The sequence below is a fragment of the Bos taurus genome, chromosome 11 (assembly GCF_002263795.3).
Source record: "Bos taurus isolate L1 Dominette 01449 registration number 42190680 breed Hereford chromosome 11, ARS-UCD2.0, whole genome shotgun sequence".
Taxonomy (NCBI): Eukaryota; Metazoa; Chordata; class Mammalia; order Artiodactyla; family Bovidae; genus Bos; species Bos taurus.
The window spans coordinates 66537602-66556438 of NC_037338.1; the positions used below are offsets into that span (position 1 = coordinate 66537602).

The 18837-nt window shown below is 43.8% G+C and overlaps 1 long non-coding RNA gene across 1 annotated transcript; it reads left to right on the forward strand.

The window, feature by feature from the left end:
* Positions 1–1536: 1536 nt before the first annotated feature.
* LOC112448806 (uncharacterized) lies at positions 1537–17634 on the forward strand. Its single transcript, XR_003037212.2, has 3 exons — positions 1537–2217; positions 15461–15543; positions 16141–17634. It is a non-coding gene; the product is annotated as an uncharacterized lncRNA (long non-coding RNA).
* The last annotated feature ends 1203 nt before the right edge of the window (positions 17635–18837 follow it).

Here is an 18837-nt window from a genome sequence, read left to right on the forward strand (position 1 = left end):
TGAGGGCTACATCATCCTTTGTTTACTGATATGCAAGTGGCATTTTTTGACCACAACCCCCAGGAATTAACGTTGGCTTAAGGGAAACAACCCTGGAGAAGGAAATGGCAACCCACTCCAGTACTCTTGCTTGGAGAATTCCATGGAGGGAGGAGCCTGGTAGGCTACAGTCCATGGGGTCGCAAATAGTCGGACACGACTGAGCGATTTCACTTCACTTCACTTCACTTTAAGTGAAACAAGGGAACAGGCAAAGCTTTTCCCAGTCCTTCATTCTGTTGAGTCTCCCCATCCCCCCAACCAGGGTCTCCGGCGCCATCTGGACGCCTCTACCTGTCCAGGACACCAAATGGTATACAGCTAGGGGCTTCAGGCCCTCGCTTGTGTTTCCAGCTCCATACTCTGCCATTCTTCTGTCCCCATCATTCATCAGAGCCCCAGTTTCTACTTAGGATGAAACTGAGAATGAGCCAAACAGATAAACCAACCTCCTGCCTCGCTGGCCCATGGCCCTTCTTAGTAACACAGTATGTTAATATTTGCAGGGAGTCCCTACACTATGAACAAAGTTTTCCAACATCAATTTCTGTTTGCTCCTAGACGTATATTTTTCCCAACCTCTCCACCCCTCACCCCTACCACCGTTAGAACATGTGCTCTCATTGACAGAAGAACTTTTATCAATCACAAAATAAGGATGCTCAAGAAATGGTTGCTCCAGAAACTCTGAGGTGAGTGGTTGCTTCCTCTTGCTTCTCAGGAAATAGAGGCAGCTTTGTGTTGGGGCTGAATCTTCTCTTTCCTTCTGGACCTGGAGTCCAGGTCCACTTCTCCAAGCCCATTAACCCGGGGATTGAACCCAGAAGCTCCAGCCTCTGCAGGATGAAAAATGGAAGGATTTGGCCCCTTGCTGTGGATGGGGCTTCAGTACACTGATGGCAGATCTGAGTGGGTTTCTTTCAGCTTTTGTTTCAGCTGCCAACAGCACAGGGGCTCAAGACCTGTGAGAAGGGACTTCCCTGATGCCCCAGTGGCTAGGACTCTGCAGTCCCAATGCAGGGGGGCTGGATTGGATTCCTGGTCACAACTAGATCACGAGCACCGCAACAAAGATGCTGAGTGCCGCAGCTAAGGCCCTGCACAACCAAAAACAAAAATAGATCTGAAAGAAGCTCCAGAATGTCAAGGAGGTGGGGTCTGCCCAGGGGAGGCAGGGAGGCCTGGGGATGAGGCCCATCCCACAGTACTGAGGCTGAGAGGCCTCCGTGCTGCAGGGCCAGCCTCTTTAGTAATCTATTCTGGTAAGACACGAGCGGTGGATAAAAATGAGCTATTACACGTGGGACAGATCCATTCCTGCAGTGGCAATATATTTTCCTCACATGGTTTTCTCTTCACAGCAAGTAAATGCATGTGAAGCCAGTGACTCTGAAGTCGGTCATATCGAATTTACTCAGTTTTCCTTTAGTCTTCAAGCATGAAGCGTTACAAACCTTCATATGTACACCAGGGAAAGAAAAAATTAAGGAAAAAAAAAAAAAAAGACTCCCCAGCAAGACCTAAGGAAAAGCCTGTGAAAGAAAACAGTAAGATAAAGCAACACAATTTCGAATCTTAATCTCCTGAAATGGTGCCTTGAAAGCCGCCCTCTCCACTTTTCCGAGTGGGGCCTTCAAAACTGCGTGTCAAATCATGTTATAACCTTGCTCCTTATCTGTTGGTGGGAGCTTTCAAGGCCCGGTAATTCCCCGAGATATGGCAGGAAAGTTCACAGTAGAGATTTGCGCACTTGACTAAGCTTTGCACAATGCTTTTTGTGGCAGGCTGGTAGAGGAGAGAGATTTGTTTTCCCTTTCAGAACTAAAGCATGCCACTGCCAAGGACACAGTCTTAAAGCCAACCGGAATCACTCCCTTGGTCAGATAATCTCCAGGACAGTGACTTAATATTATATACTCTCTGTTTGGGTCCAATAAGACACATAGCCAAGGGGAATGCCCCTGCATTCCCATACAAGTGAAAACTAATAGACACAACCCCACCGACGAGGGAGGCTCTCTGGGGGCCTCTCCCCAGACACTCTCCTGTGGTACACCATCCCGTGACCAGCGAGGGCCTGGATATGTGGGTGCTGGCTGGAGGCGGGGACGACGACAGCGCAGGGGACTCAGGAGAGGAGCACCAACAGCTGTGGAGACAGGGTGTCACCTGACACAGGTAAGGGTGAGGAACGACTCCCTCTGTCTCCTCCTCTACTCACCTGGTGGCTCTTTGACTGGCCCGAGGCTTCCACAGGAAGAGGCATGATGAGCTTTCAACAGCAGCCTCAGGACCAGGGGTCACAAGCACAAGTGCGGACTGGGGTCAGGCAGGTAATGTCAGTGAGTGACTCATCTCAGCCAGTGAGGTGTGAAACGGCAAAGATAGTTGGGGTCTAAGAAAAGAAAAGCAAAAGAGACACTACCTACTATGTTGTTTGTTTTTTAAAACAAAGGCGACTTTCTGAAAATTAAGCCCTCTTGGCAAACTAACATGCTTTCTTGTATTAGGCGTGACACTCATTATAGCCTTTTTCCCCCGACTGTCCTGAGGCTCAGAGCTATATTTTGTACTTCTCTTTGATTTTTTTAAAATTTTTCCCTTTGATTTTTTTCCCCTCTCCTTCCTATCCTTTTCCTCTTCCAAGACACACACTCAGACACACATGTGCTCAGTAGTCTATAAGATATGACACAGATAACATAAGAGTAATACTGGTTAAATATTTCAGAGTTATTATTGACTTATTATTAAGCATTAATGTATACCATGGTCCTGTTTTTTATTTTCTTCTATTTTATGTATTTTCATATAAAATGCTCTACCAAATGTCCAAACTCAGTGGAAAACACCGTTTAGTTCATTCTAAATTCTGGCTCTGAACTTCAAGGGATCTTAATTTTAAAAACATTCTGTTATCCTCATTTAAGGACTTAAAAGTATTTCCCTTCTGGAAGGTTTTTTTTTTTTTTTCTTTTCCTCACTCCCATCTCTGTCTGCAAGCCAAGATTATGAATAGAGATGATATATTTTAGGAAGGGGCCATAGATCCAAAATTAATCTCTACCAAAGTTAATTCCTGCATAAATTAGGTTGAATGTGTTTTTCAACACCATAAATCAAAGGTAATAGTTATAAATAAAACATGAACCTAGGTTTCCTCATTTATAACTTCATATCTATGATACTTCAGTGTAGAAAGGGCAGAGTTATTATTTTTTTCTTTTTTTAGAGCTGTTGAGCTAGCCATCTCAAAGTTGCAGTAGACAGTGTAAAATTAAATGTATTTCCTCTCTATGGCTGAAACAGCTAATAATCAGAAACCCACAGAAAAATTCCCTCTGTGTACTTGTGCAATACATCATGACGCTCCTCTCGGGACCAGCAAACCAGTAGAATTGCCAGGGGCAATCTGAGAATGAGGTGGGAGAGGAACCAGCAGCTTGGGGACCGGGAAACTTGTTCTGCTCCATGAAGCCAGTGGCCAGGTGTTGTCATCAGGTTATTCTATGGCTATAATTCAGTTATCAAAGAATCTGTGAGATGGGAAGAAAATAGGGTGTCACAGTGACCCAGCTGATCATTCTGTGATCTGCAGGGGGCGTGATAGTGTCTAATCCTCTCTACTTGACCAGTACGCACACTCACACACCCTCTCAACCGTCTGAATAAAGTGAAGTCACTCAGTCATGTCCGACTGTCTGTAACCCCATGGACTGTAGCCTACCAGGCTTCTCTGTCCATGGAATTTTCCAGACAAGAATACTGGAATGGGTTGCCATTTCTTTCTCCAGGGGATCTTCCCTACCCAGGGATCAAACCTGGGTCTCCCACATTGCAGGCAGAAGCTTTACCGTCTGAGCCACCAGGGAAGCCCCCAACTGTCTGAATGTCCACTGCTAAAAGTTTTTTTTTTTTAATTTTTATACAAATATAGTTGATTCACAATGTTGTATTAGTTTCACATGTACAGCAAAGTGATTCCATTATTGGTGTTGTTGTTCAGTTGCTAAGTCCGACTCTTTGCCACCCCATGGACTGCACGTCAGGCTTCCCTGTCCTTCACTGATTCCTGGAGTTTGCTCAAACTCGTGTACATTGATTCAGTGATGCAATCCAATCATCTCATTCTCTCTCACCCTCTCCTCCCGCCCTCAATCTTTCCTAGCATCAGGGTCTTTTTCAATGAGTTGGCGCTTCACATCAGGTAGCCAAAGTATTTACACGCATGTAGCCTGATGTAGCCAAAGTATTTGGCTACAATGTACCTTATCTACAATGGAAGAGAATGTTAAAATATATATATATTTTAACATTCTCTTCCATTGTAGATTATTACATGATATTGAGTATAGTTCCCTATGCTATACCGTAGGTCCTTGTCAGTTACCTATTTTATATACAGTAATGTGCATATTTTAATCCCAGACTACAAATATATCCCTCCTGGTAGTCATAAATTTGTTTTCTGTAACTTATTTATAAAAACATAAATAGATTCACAGACACAGAAGAGCATCTGTTGATTAAGAGGAGAAAGGTAGAGAGAAAAGCACTGCTAACAGTTTTGCCTGGAAAATCGTGCCCCACCTGCCCTCCCACCAAAGCCAGGGCAGCCTGCCATCAATGAGACCACTCCCTCTTCTCAATTCTGACTTGCGGTTCATATCCCAGAACTGAATTGTCTGATAGTAGCCATCAGTCACATTTAATTATATAATTTATTTTAAATTATGTAATTTATTTAAAATTATATGATTTATTTATTTAAAGTACACATGTAACTTAATTAAAAATTATATGCCAGTTACGCGAGTCATATTTCAAATGCTCAATGGCCCTAGGTAGATAGTGGTAACTGTGCTGTATTTTGCCAGTTACATAGAACATTCTCTTCTGCAAAAACTCCTGCTGGACAGCACTGCTTCAGAGTCTACCCCTAGGGATCACACAAAGGTCTGTCTTGCTTCCCTATCTGACTTTCTTGTCTCCTTTTTTTTTTTTTTTTTATCTTCTGATGAGCACTCCATTAGTGACTCATACGCACTCAGATCCCTGTGTCAAGCTCTGCTTCCAGGAAATTTTACCCAAGACACCGTCTATGTTGTTTTCAGCTCTAGACTCATTGTAAACCAACAACTAAACATTAACATATGGAAGCCGTAGAGGTTCTTACCCTGAAAGATACTCATATATGCTTGCTGGCTCAAACATAGGCCCCATAGACAGGGTCAATGGGCCAGGTTTTTAATAAAATGAAAAGGGTTCTGGGACCATGGTAAAGCAGTTTTAAATCACCCAAGATTGTGACTGAGGAGGGTGAGCCTCTATAAGAGCCATGAGATGCCCAGATGTGTGTGGCGGCGGGGCCGGGGGTCGGTTGCCTAGGTGAACAGTGCTGGGGGCACAGAACAGTAAGTGCCCTGGATGTGAAAGCAAATACCTGACTGATGGCTGAAGACGAGCCAGACTCTCAGTGTCCACTTTTTCATCTTTGTCGTTGTGTTGCTAAGTTGTGTCTGACTCTTTGTGACCCCATGAACTATAGCCCACCAGTCTCCTCTGTCCTTGGGATTTCCCAGGCAAGAATACTGCAGTGGGTTACCACTTGCTTCTCCAGAGGATCTTCCCGACCCAGTGATGGAACCCAAATCTCCTGTATTGGCAGGAGAATTCTTTACCACTGAGCCACTTGGGAAGCCCCCAAAAGTCAGAGAGAACCATCCAAAAACATTCTGAAGCATAAGCCACATCTGTTGGACCCCAGCACAAAGATTCTGGCCCTTTATATTTAGGATTCCCTTCTTAGCCTCCATATATGTGTTATTATTTATTTTTAAAAAAATATTTGGTCACACCACACCACATGTGGATATGGTTCATGCTTATATTTGTGAGAGGGGCGTGGAAGGGAGAGGGTCGGGGTGCTGGCATCAAAGTTGAGATGCACTGGGGACCTAGAGACGAAAGTGAGTGGATTATACTCAGACACATGCTAATCAGTGGACTTGATTGCACAGTGACCAGAAGGAAGGGATATCCAGGAATAAAAGTAATAATAATAATTACTTCTTGCATTTACTGAGCATTTACTAAGTGCTCTACAAGTTTGATATCTTTTATAAACCTCTAGGGGGTAAGAATTTATTGCCCCTATTTGAAAGGTGGGAATACTGAGGCTTGAAGAGGCTAAGTGATTTACCCAAGGTCATACAAGCAAGTAAGTAGAAGCGGCATATCTGAAACTGTTTGGTAATTTTTTTTATCTTTTATTTAGTTGTCTTTAATCTGTGGGAATCTTGAAATCCTGAATTATTGACACCTTCCTGGCACAGTGGTAAAGAACCTTCCTGCAGACGTGGGAGATGCAAGAGACACAGGTTCTATCTTTGGATCAGGAAGATCCCCTGAAGAAGGAAATGGCAACTCACGCCAGTATTCTTGCCTGGAGAATCCCGTGGACAGAGAAGCCTTGTGGGCTAGAGTCCATGGGTCGAAAATTGTCAGACACAACTGAACGAGTGAGCTCCCCTCCAAAAGGGAGATTTGCATTTACTTTTTCCTGGAGTCGTGTATCCTACCAACAGGGGATGCTTTTAAATTTCATAATGAAGTATGGGCCCTGGCAGCAGGCTCAGGGCTTAGCTTCCAATCCCTGCATTTGAGGCTGACACTGACATTGATCCTCCAAGCCTTGCAGTTTGCTTTTCTCCCTTGATTCTAGTTTTAGCTCACTATGCATGTATCTGTATGTCCTATTGTTTTGTTATTGCTGGAAATTTCCTTCTGTTTCTATATTTTTTTGACTTTGCCTCGAGGCATTAGAGATCTTAGTTCCCCAACTAGGGATCAAACCCATGTCCCCTACAGTAGAAATACAGTGTCCTAACCACTGGACTGCCAGGGAATTCCCTTCCTCTGTTTCTTGTGAGAGTTCAGTATATTCACAAGCCTATTGTTATCCCACACTAATGCCATCAGAATATCACATCAGGGCATCTGTTCACCGTTCTGCCAGCAGCATTCCAGTTTCACCCTTAAAATGTGCTGCAAAGACTTCATATCTGATTGGCCCATCCAACATTTTGGTGCAGACTTGGTCCCAGCAGAATTCTTCTGTAAACCAGATTGGTTCCACTTTCTCTGACCACAGACTTGATTCTTTTATTTTTATCAGGAGTTCAGCTCACAGTCTTTAACTGATTTTTAGCATTTCTGGCAGCTCTTTCAAATTACACAGGCTCATTTCTCTGTCTACAAAGACTCTGATACATTTCCAGGAACATATATAATACGGTGTTACTAATGGAATAATATTATACTTATTACAAGATGTATAATATCCTGCAGCTTGCATTTTGGTTTAAGAACATATCGTAGTCCATCCCAGGGAGCCTCCCAGGTGGCACTAGAGGTAAAGAACTCACCTGCCAATGCAGGAGACAGGAGAGATGTGGGTTTAATCCCTGGGTCTGGAAGATCCCCTGGAGGAGGGCATGACCACCCACTCCAGTATTCTTGCCTGGAGCATCCCATTGACAGAGGAGCCTGGCGGGCTATGGCCCATAGGTAGTGCAGAGCATGCTAAGCAACTTAGCACGCACATAATCCATCTCAATACTTACAGTTGCCTCATTCTTTTTTCATAGCTGCATGCTGCTGCTGCTGCTAAGTCGCTTCAGTCGTGTCCGACTCTGTGCGACCCCATAGACGGCAGCCCACCAGGCTTCCCCGTCCCTGGGATTCTCCAGGCAAGAACACTGGAGTGGGTTGCCATTTCCTTCTCCAATGCATGAAAGTGAAAAGTGAAAGTGAAGTCACTTAGTCGTGTCCAACTTATAGCGACCCCATGGACTGCAGCCCACCAGGCTCCTCCATCCATGGGATTTTCCAGGCAAGAGTACTGGAGTGGGGTGCCATTGCCTTCTCCGTCATAGCTGCATACTACTCAATAATATTATCGCAGTGTTTTTTAACAATTTAGTAGTCAATGGACATTTAGGTTATTTACAATTTGCTTATATAAATAGTACAGTGATATAATAATCATGTGTATATGTGTGTACATGTGTGAGAGGAACCTATAGAAAGGATTTACAAAATAAATTTGGGGGTTTAAAGAGTATGAATATTTCACATTTTAATGGATGTCACCAATTCATCTCTCTCCAAAACCATGCTAATGTAACAGTGCTTGTGATAGAAACTATTGATACTAACACCAACACAATATACATTTCCCTCTAATTCCTTAGTAAGGGATTCCTTTTTAGTTTCAGAGTGGTGGTATACCTAACGAAAACCTGCATTTCACAGCCCCACTTTCAGTCAAATATGATCACGGGGCTACCTTCTGGCCACAGAATTGTGAATGCAAGTGTTGTGTGGAGCGTTCTGAAATCCTGCTTCCTGGAAATTCGTCGTCTTTTGGTTCTTCTGCCTTTATTTCTCCCTCCAACCCGCATAGTGGTTAGATGCTAGCATCCCAGTAGCCGTCTTGGACCAAGAAGTGATTAGAAGAGAAGCCATGTACAGGCACTGAGGAGAAGAGAGGAGGCAGCATCACGGAGCTCCACCCTGCAATCCTAGGCTGCCTTCATCTTGACCGCTATTGTGTTGAGAACAAACCCAGGACTGTCTGGGTCTTTGTTACGTGCAACTGAATGCAATCTCGAAGTTATACCATTGCTTCCAAACACTTAACCATTAAGCCAGTCTTTACTGAGTACTTACTATGAGGAGCCCAGTCAAGTGCTATGGATAATCACCACAATGCCCTTGCCCATCCCTAAACTGGGCTGTCCTTACAGAGGTCAGGGCCACCAGGTATGTGAGCTTGTATTAATACACTGACTCCCCATCCTTTCTTGCCCATAAGTGATCTCAGTCCACAGGACTGACCGAGCAAACTTGACATTCCCATCTCTTTGGCTCAGATCATCTAAGGAAATCAGTCTGTGGACACACACACACACACACACACACACACACACTCCAGTGCATACAAAAAACAGAACAGCTTTTCTTGGGATCCACAAAACTTCCTTATCTTCCAGTCTCAGGAATTTTCCAGGATAAACCTTTGGCCCCCTTTAAGAGATGACCTGCCTGATAAAAAATGTGACAGCTCCATGGAATAAAAATTTGTAGAGTTAATAATTCAAAACTACTATTAAATCAATGCACTTCTTTTTGGTTTGTCAATATGGACTTTTTCAATTAGACAATTTTATTACAGTGATGAATATCAATAGCACAATTAAGAGACTATTGTTCTAACTTATGGTCAGCTTTGCCTAACGATCCATATTTGCTCTTGAATAAATGTGGTGCCTGTAACCCTCTGAAGATTGATAGACCTTTATCGGCAGCTGAGCCTCTCCCATCCCTGGTGAGGATCAAGCAGGAGTGACTTTCTTTTTTTCCCTTTTTAAAAATTTTTTAAATTATGAAAATATGATAACACATTTACAGGAGACTCAGAAAATACAGAACAAGGTTCCATATAGTTCCACTATATATTACAATTATTTTCTAAGTAGATAAATTAAGGTTTTTAGTTAGAGTTTCAATATCAAACTAGGAGTGACTCTCTTCACATTTCCTGGAGGGATCTTGGCAGGGGCTTGAGCCTTTCTGGTGACAAATGTTACATACAGCATCTGACAAGTAAGCTGAGTCCCCAACCAAATCCCACTTTTCCTAGTAAATGAAGACAGCAAAAAAAAATTCCTTTTTAATCTTCATGGGGACCTGTAGAACCTGTCAATTGGGAATAAAGTGTGGCAAAAGTTCAGTTAAACCCAGGGGATCTCTCTGCTCTAAGTAATGATTCATTGTCACCTGAGTCATTTAGCCTGCTTATAGGAGAAGAAACATGGGATATGGAACCAGATGTCTGGGGACCAAGGCTCACTGGCCTGGCTGGGCCCAGCCCCTCCTGAGCTAACCTGAGAATGATCAGGGAGCAGGAGTGCTCCCATCTTAGGACTCAGGCTGATAAAAGAAAAGCTCATATACTGAGGCCTGAGAAAGTTATTCTGGCTTATCGATGAGCTCACTTGAATTTCATGTCAACTAAAACAGCCTGTTTGTGGCCTTTCAAGCAACAAAGTGTGGAAAATTCTTAAAGAGATGGGAATACCAGACCACCTGAACTGCTTCCTGAGAAAACTGTATGCAGGTCAAGGAGCAACAGTTAGAATCGAACATGGAACAACAGACTAGTTCCAAATAGGGAAAGGAGTACATCAAGGCTGTATGTTGTCACTCTGCTTATTTAACTTATATGCAGAGTACATCATTCGAAATGCTGGGCTGGAATCAAGATTGCCAGGAGAAATATCAATAACCTCAGATATGCAGATGACACCACCCTTATGGCAGAAAGCAAAGAAGAACTAAAGAGCCTCTTGATTAAAGCAAAAGAGGAGGGTGAAAAAGCTGGCTTAAAACTCAACATTCAGAAAACTAAGATCATGGCATTCGGTCCCATCACTTCATGGCAAATAGACGGAGAAACAGTGGAAACAGTGACAGACTTTATTTTTGGGGAGCTCCAAAATCACTGCAGATGTTGATTGCAGCCATGAAATTAAAAGACACTTGCTCCTTGGAAGAAAAACTATGACAAACCTAGACAGCATATTAAAAAGCAGAGACATTCTTTGCCAACAAAGGTCTGTCTGTCTAGTCAAGGCTATGGTTTTTCAAGTAGTCATGTATGGATGTGAGAGTTGGACGATGAAGGCTGAGTGCCAAAGAATTGATGCTTTTGAATTGTGGTGTTGGAGAAGACTCTTGAGAGTTCCTTGGACTGCAAGGAGATCCAACCAGCCAATCCTCAAGGAAATCAGTCCTGAATATTCATTGGAAGGACTGATGTTGAAGCTGAAGCTCCAATACTTTGGCCACCTGATGCGAAGAACTGACTCATTGGAAAAGACCATGATGCTGGGAAAGATTGAAGGCAGGAAGAGAAGGAGACAACAAAGAATGAGATGGTGGGATGGCATCACTGATGCAATGGACATGAGTTTGAGCAAGCTCTGGGAGTTGGTGATGAAGAGGGAAGCCTGGTGTGCTGCAGTCCATGGGTCGCCAAGAGTCAGACACGACTGAGTGACTGAACTGAACTGAAGCATGCACTGTACATCTGCCTCAATTATTAGAGAAAAGGGCACACTGACCCAAAGTAAAGAATGTCCGTGTAAAATATAGTGGGGACTCACTGTGTACGTGCTGCTCTGGCTTTTTTGACATCTTGATGGAATGTGTACCTGACTTATTTAATGTTCTTCATTCAGACAAGATATAGAACTGTGCTGGAAATCATGCTTCTCTGGAGGAGTTCCTCAGTCACCTGAGAGCTGTCTCCAGGCCATAATCCTTGGGCTTCCCTGATGGCTCAGCTGGTAAAGAATCTGCCTGCAATCCAGGAGATAAGGGAGATGCAGGTTCAATCCCTGGGTTGGGAAGATCCTCTGGAGCAGGAAACGGCAACCCACTGCAGTATTCTTACCTGAAAAGTCCCATGGACAGAGGAGCCTGGTGAGCCACAGTCCACAGGGTCACAAAGAGTCGGACACGACTGAGCGCAAGCACATAGTCCTCAGTTAGCTCAAATAAAACTCTCGCATTTCTATTACAGAATTCTTATTTATTGATTTATTAATTATTTTCATCAACAAGGCCCAAACATGGGCCCACAAATCCAAGCAAGATGAAGGTTGCAGTAGTTCCCACATTGAAGTCAGGCTATGTTGGCAGAGAAGCAGGGCAGCAGCTGGGCAACCAAGACTGCAGATGCATGTAGACAGGTTTTTTGGTCCCTGTCTACCCTGTGGACACCAAGCTCCAGCATCAGACCTGAGGACAGCAGCCTTACATACTCTACTTAACCAGCTTAACCAGTTCCCACAATTGCATGTCAAACCCCTGTAATAAGCCCGCAGTCACTCTGCTTCTCTGGTTGAACACTAACAGATACCCACCCAAACCCTCCCAATAGAGTGCTCTTTAGTATAAGTTATCTAGAGCAGCAGTCCCCAACTGTTTTGGCACCAGGGACCAGTTTCATGGAAGACCACAGCCAGCACGGCAGGGGGTGGGTGTGGGTGGTTTTGGGGTGATTCAAACACAATACATTTATTGTGCCCTTTATTTCTATTATTATTACATCAGATCCACCTCAGGTCACCAGGCACCTCAGACCCCAGAGGCTGGGGACTCCTGATGGAGAATCTATTTCTGTTGCTTGCAGATCCTAAATCCCAAACCATACACATTGCCTAATGTTTTTTTAAATGTTTTCAAAATATTTTTAAAAAAATGTTTTTAAATTATAAAGCACTAAATACATGCATGTTACTGTTCTTTTTGTTAGTATAGACTGTGCTAGAAAGACAGAAACTCTAGGGTCAGATGGACAGAAGCAAATCTGAACTCTGCCAGGTAATACTCACCACTTCGGATTAAGATACTTACTCATTCTGAGCCTGAGTTCCCCTTTGTAAAAAGTGGGTGAAAGTTAGGAGTTAGCACTAGTATCCATGCATACAAGAGACTCTCAAGCTGTCACTGGCTTAAACAAGAAACACGGCTCTAAGGTCATCAGGACCCAGGTTCCTCATCCTCTAGGCTCTACCCTCTTCCTCAGGGTCCCCCACCCCTACCCTATGGTGGCCACACCTACCTGAAGGGGAGGCCGGCAAATGTAATCTTCATTATGGGCTGTGATAAAGACTGGGCTTCTGTCACTGATGAAGGAGGTAACCCTGGGTATGGACTGTTATGTGTGGTGGAAAGTGCTGCCCAGCCCACCTGTGAGTGGTGCTTTTCCTTCTCCCCTCCTCCCTTTACCGTGCTCCTTGCCTGCTCCTCTCCCCACCGAACTCCTCCCAAATGCATCAGCAGCTTCCACCGATACATCAAAAAATGAAGTTCAGAATCTAGGTTCCAGAGACGGACAAGCTACATTTATTTCTTTTTTAAATCATTTTTTAAGATTGAAGGATAGTTGATTTACAATATAGTGTTAGTTACAACTGTACAGAAAAGTGATTCAATTATATATTTGTATATGTCTGTATTCTTTTTTTTTTCTGATTCATTTCCATTGTAGTGTAGAGGGAACCTCTTTAAAAGTAGGTAAATTACATCACAATTTGTTAAATTAATTTTTATTGATGTATAATTACTTTACAATGTCCTGTTACTTTCTGTTGTATAGCAAAGTGAATCAGCTGTGAAAGTGAAAGTTGTTCAGTCGTATCCGACTCTTTGCGATCCCATGGACTGGGGACTGACAGGCTCCTCTGTCCATGGAATTCTCCAGGCAGGAATACTGGAGTGGGTAGCTGTTCCCTTCTCCAGGGGATCTTCCCAACCCAGGAATCGAACCCAGGTATCCCACATTGCCAGCAGATTCTTTGCCATCTGAGCCACCAGGGAATCAGCTATACATATACATAATTCCCCTCTTTTTGGATTTCCTTCCCGTTTAGGTCACCACAGACCATTGAGTCGAGTTCCAGTATATTCTCATTAGTTATCTATTTTATACATAGAATCAACAGTGTATATGTGTTGATCCCAGTCTCCCAATTCATCCCACCCTGACCCCGAACCACATTTCTGTACTTCTGGATCTTCTGCTTCCTGGCCGCGGGGCTTTGGGTAAACCTCCTAACCTCTTGAAGCCTGTTGTTCAATGGCAAGTGTCCACAGCAATAGTGCTGACCTCAGAGTTTTGTGGTGAAGAGTGAACAAGTTACTGCGGAAGGGGAGACAGTATAGTGCCTGCCACATAGTTCCTAAGCAGTAAATATTAGCTGTGATTATTGTCAATGTGATTATTTTCATGTTACCTTGGTCAAGTCTCTCCAGAGACAAACTCATGATGTTTTTTTTCCCTCTGGGTTCATTCTTCACAGCTTTCTTCAGTTTTGGGAGCCTGAACAGTGAGAAATAGGATGAGGCTTAGGACGTTTCTCTTAAAAAGCTTTACTGAGCAGATTTGGGAAGTCCAGTGCATGCCTGATGGCCCTTCACAATGAGTAAGGAGCCTAGCTGCCAGGACTCCCCTCCTGAGCCCTCCCAGGAGTTCAGGGCCCCCCTGGGTGGGTGCTAACAGTCTCCCCTTGTCTATCCTTCAGAGCCAGCTGTTCAGTGGCCGTGAGGAGCAGGCCAGCTTCTTACCACAGCACAGGAGTGTGACTGTTATCTCTCACCAGATAAGCAATGTGTTCAGCCCAGGTCACTCACTTATCTGCAGGTGCTAAGCACCAAGCCTCTGCCTTTCTTCCTCCAGTCACTTTGCTCACTCTTATCGCCTCTGAGCATGGTGTGGTTTGCGCATCTGATCTCAGCTTCTGGCGTGAGGCCCGAGAGGTGTCCTGGTTCCAGGGGACTGGAGTGTAGAGCCGCTTCCTTGGGCAGTGCACGGAAAAGAGCCCTGGGCCAGGGTCAGGGGATGCAGAACCCAGCCTGTCTCCAAATGAACGCATTGGTCTCAGCCGTTTCTGACGCCTCTTCCAGAGCTGACAATTCTGATTTGCTGTGAAAGGCCCCTGAGTGAGCATTCTTAGGGCCTGTGGATGAAGAATGTCGCCTGCCATATCAGGAAACACAAGGTGTTGTGGCCATCAGCTACTGCAGCTGCCCCTAGAGTGCACCCTGAGGGAATTCAGGGTGGAGAAGAACAGGATACTGGCCCTCAATAGTTAAGGTGCATATCAAAGGGATGATTTTAGTGACTACTGCATCCTCTCATACAAAAAAAAAAAAAAAAAAGTGCTAAATTCATTAATTTAAGATGTCTGGTTTTCTTTAATTAACAGCAATCTTTTGATGCTCCAATAACCGGTTTTTTTTTGTTTGTTTTTTAATGTTTGGCTGAGATCTTGGTTGCCCACAGACTCTCTAGTTGTGGCAAGCAGGGACTGCTCTCTGGTTGTGCGCAGGCTTCTCATTGCGGTGGCCTCTCTTGTTGCAGAGCACAGGCTTTAGGCACGCGCGCTTCAGCAGTTGCAGCGCTCGGGCACACTAGTTGTGGTGAGTGGACTCAAATGCAGCACTCAGGCGCTAGAGCACATGGGCTTCAGTAGTTGCAGCTGGAGGGCGCAAGAGCAAAGGCTCAGCAGCCGTGGTGCCCCAGCCTAGTGGCTACACAGCAAGTGGGATCTTCCCAGACCAAGGATCGAACCCACATCCCATGCATTGGCAGGAGAATTCTTAACCACTGGATCACCATGGAAGTTCGACAACCTGGTTTTTGTTCCAAAATTCCTATCCTGGCTCCTCCCTTACTACTTCTTCAGAGCAGTCCCTCAGAGCTATTTCAGAGGCTGCCCCCTGGGACTAGAGTCCACAGCAATCCACCAAATAAAACATAATTTCAACTGCGTATTTTTTTTTTCAGTCTACAGACCGACCAGAGAAGTTGAAGAAGATCTAAAATGAGGAGCAGGAAGTACGTCTTCAGCCTTCTGGCGAAGGAGAACCGTGAGTCTCTCTTGACCGCACTGCTGATTTGATGTTGCTTGTGTGGCTGTGTGGTCCACGGTGCCCACAGTGGCTTGTTCATGCTCATCAGCTTGTTCATGCAGAAATAGCCTGTGAGAGCAATGACTATCCCATGCAAATCCTGAGCAAGAAAGGTGGGGGAAAATTCTAGAATATTTGCAGGAAGTAAAGTAATGACATAAAGAAGTCCTTACTTAAGAAATGCTTCACATTACAATCAGCACTTACAGAATGAACTAGTGGTGGGCAGGGGAAGCACATATTATTTATTTACTCTACAAGATGATTCCCTCACTTTATAAAAAGTCATATATTTCTTCTCGGAAGTCAGCACTCATGGTGTGCTAAATGTAAAGTTGACGCATGTACTAAAGCTAATTAGACAACTTTTGACTAATAAATCTACTGCTTAATAAGCATAATAAACATAGCCGTGCTCTGCAGTGTTATAGATAAAGTGTTTTGTTTTGTATTTTAATAAACACACATTTTAGGGATAAATTTCCTTAAGTGTTATACAGCAGAAACTAACATTTGCCGACAAAGTTCTGTATAGTCAAAGCTATTTTTTTCCAGTAGTCATGTACGGATGTGAGAGCTGGACCATAAAGAAGGCTGAGCTTCGAAGAATGGATGCTTTTGAATTGTGGTGCTGGAGAAGACTCTTGAGAGTCCCTTGGACAGCAAAGAGATGAACCAGTCAGTCCTAAAGGAAACCAAGTCTGAATATTCACTGGAAGGACTGATGCTGATGCTGAAGCTCCAATACTTTGGCCACCTGATGCAAAGAGCTGACTCATTGGAAAAGACCCTGATTCTGGGAAAGATTGAGAGCAGGAGGAGAAGGGGTAACAGAGGATGAGATGGTTGGATGGCATTAATGACTCAATGGACATGAGTTTGAGCAAACTCTGGGAGATAGTGAAAGACAGGGAAGCCTAGCGTGCTGCAGTTCATGAGGTCACAAAGAGTGGGACACGACTTAGCAACTAAACAAAAACAACAACAACAACAAAGCAATCATACTCCAATAAAAATTAATTTTAAAAAGAAAATAAAGTTAGGTCAAAAAAAAATTCTGTAAGATGTGAATTGTAGAGAAGGCTTGTCAGTTGCCTTTGAAGGTGAAATCCATTTTCTGTGATGAAAGGTCTGTAATACTAACATTTTACCACAAGGGGGCAGCGCACCACAGGGTAGTGAACAGCAAAACCCGCGATTGGGAATGCACAGCTTTGGGCAAGACTGCCTCCTTCCCGGGCCTGGGGGTGAGGGTGGGGGGACAATTAATTTACAGTTGTGAAGAGGCAGATCTGATGGTGCCTTGGCACAACCGAAAGCCCTAAGTGTTTGCCAGAAACCTCTTAGCTGTTCTCCTGCAGAAAAAGGATTGAAATCATTTTGTGTACACTGACAGAAACAATGTTTCCTATATAAATACAAAATTTGTCTACCGACATCATCAACAAATGTGATTTTAAGCAGGTACCAATACACACTGTTTTCCCTTCAAGTTTCTTTCACGAGCTTATAGAAGTGCATTCTCTCTTACTCAGGCTGTCACTCAGTCGTGTCTGATTCTTTGTGACCCTTTGGACTGTAGCCCGCCAGGCTCTTCCGTTCAGGGGACTTTTCAGGCAAGAATACTGGAGTGGGGTGCCATTTCCTCCTCAAGGGGATCTTCCCAACCCAGGGATTGAACATGTGTCTCCTGCATTGCAGGTGGTTTCTTTATCGCTGAGCCAGCAGGGAAACCCTAGAAATGCACGAAGTTAAATAATTCATTCATGTTCTACTGATCATGTCTCTGGACTGGCTCTGGATGGAAATAGTGCTTAGGATTTATAGTAAATTATCATTGAGTAAGGGCTTCCCTGCTGGCTCAGACAGTAAAGAATCTGCCTGCAATTACTGAGTAAAAATAAGTTCCCAAGAAATTTAGGATAGAAAATTAGAGGTGTTTTTGTTTTGTTTTAGGGAAAATTTTCCTTTGAAATTTTTGTAATGGACTAGATTTCCACTGAATGTATTGAAATATTATAAAAGTGATTAAACATGCCAGGAAACCAAGTGATTCTACTATGTCTTGTCTATACCAGCTGAAGGACAAATCAATGGTCCTATTGGTTCCAGGTCCCAGATCTGGCCGACAGCAGCACATGAATTGATCACTCCATAGTTCTCACCTCATGGGAAAACTTAGCCAGGGGGAGTTTACGCTTGACTATGTGGCAGATCCACGTATGTCTTCTGATACTCATTTCCCTGTCGTCCTTTGTACCAAAGCTGCCAGCTGTCAGCTGAGTATATCACTGCACAGAATAAAGTCTGTGTTGCTCAGACTTACTTTTAGTTATGACCAAACTATGGCCTATAAAGATCCCCTTTCAGTGGAATGAAAGCAAAAGTGGTGTTCTTTATAAAGTGGCAGGGCATTACTTTCCTGATGGCTAAAATATGGATGTGATGGTTGGAGCTGGAGCAGCCACATTGGGTGTTGTGGAGAAAGATGGATCATGCGGAAGGTGGAGAAACAAAAGAGAAAGAGCCAGGTCTCTCATTATTATGAGCCATCATAGCAGCCTGGATTACCTCCCTGGATTGCTATAAAAAAAAATACAAATATTTTGTGTTCTCAGTTACCTGCAGCTGAATCTGTGTATCAATAGAGGTATCTTGAAAAAACAGATGAGAAGTAATAAGGTGGAATTTTTACTCATTTTGTCATTGTTTCATTTTTTTTTTTAATCAACAATCAACATTTAATTGAATGCTGTATGAAGGACAGCACTGGGTGATCTGGTATTATCCTTAAGGATAGAGTTGGATCAAGACACCATAAGCAAAGTTCAACTGTTAAAAAAAATCCTTCAGGAAAATTGCTCCAGCACTATTGTATAAATGCAGCAGTATTTGATCAGAGCCATAGCCGCTTCTGACATGTATGCTTTCCCTCCTGGGAGCAGAGGTTATGTTTATCTTGAATTTCCCTTTGTGATGCAAGAACACAAAGTCAAAATCCTATTCCTCCCTTCAAACCTGAAGTTTGATGCAAAACATGCAAAACCTGTGGACACTGTGTTGATGGCCATGGGATTGTGAGGCTAACCTGCATCTGCTCCCTCTGTGCTGTTCTGATAAACAACTCTTTGGTGGGAGTTCCCAGGTGGTCCAGCGATTAGGACTTGGCGCTTTCACTGGCGTTGCACAGGTTCAATCCCTGGTCAGGGAACGAAGATCCTGAAACCTGTGTGGTGCAGAAAAAAAAAACCC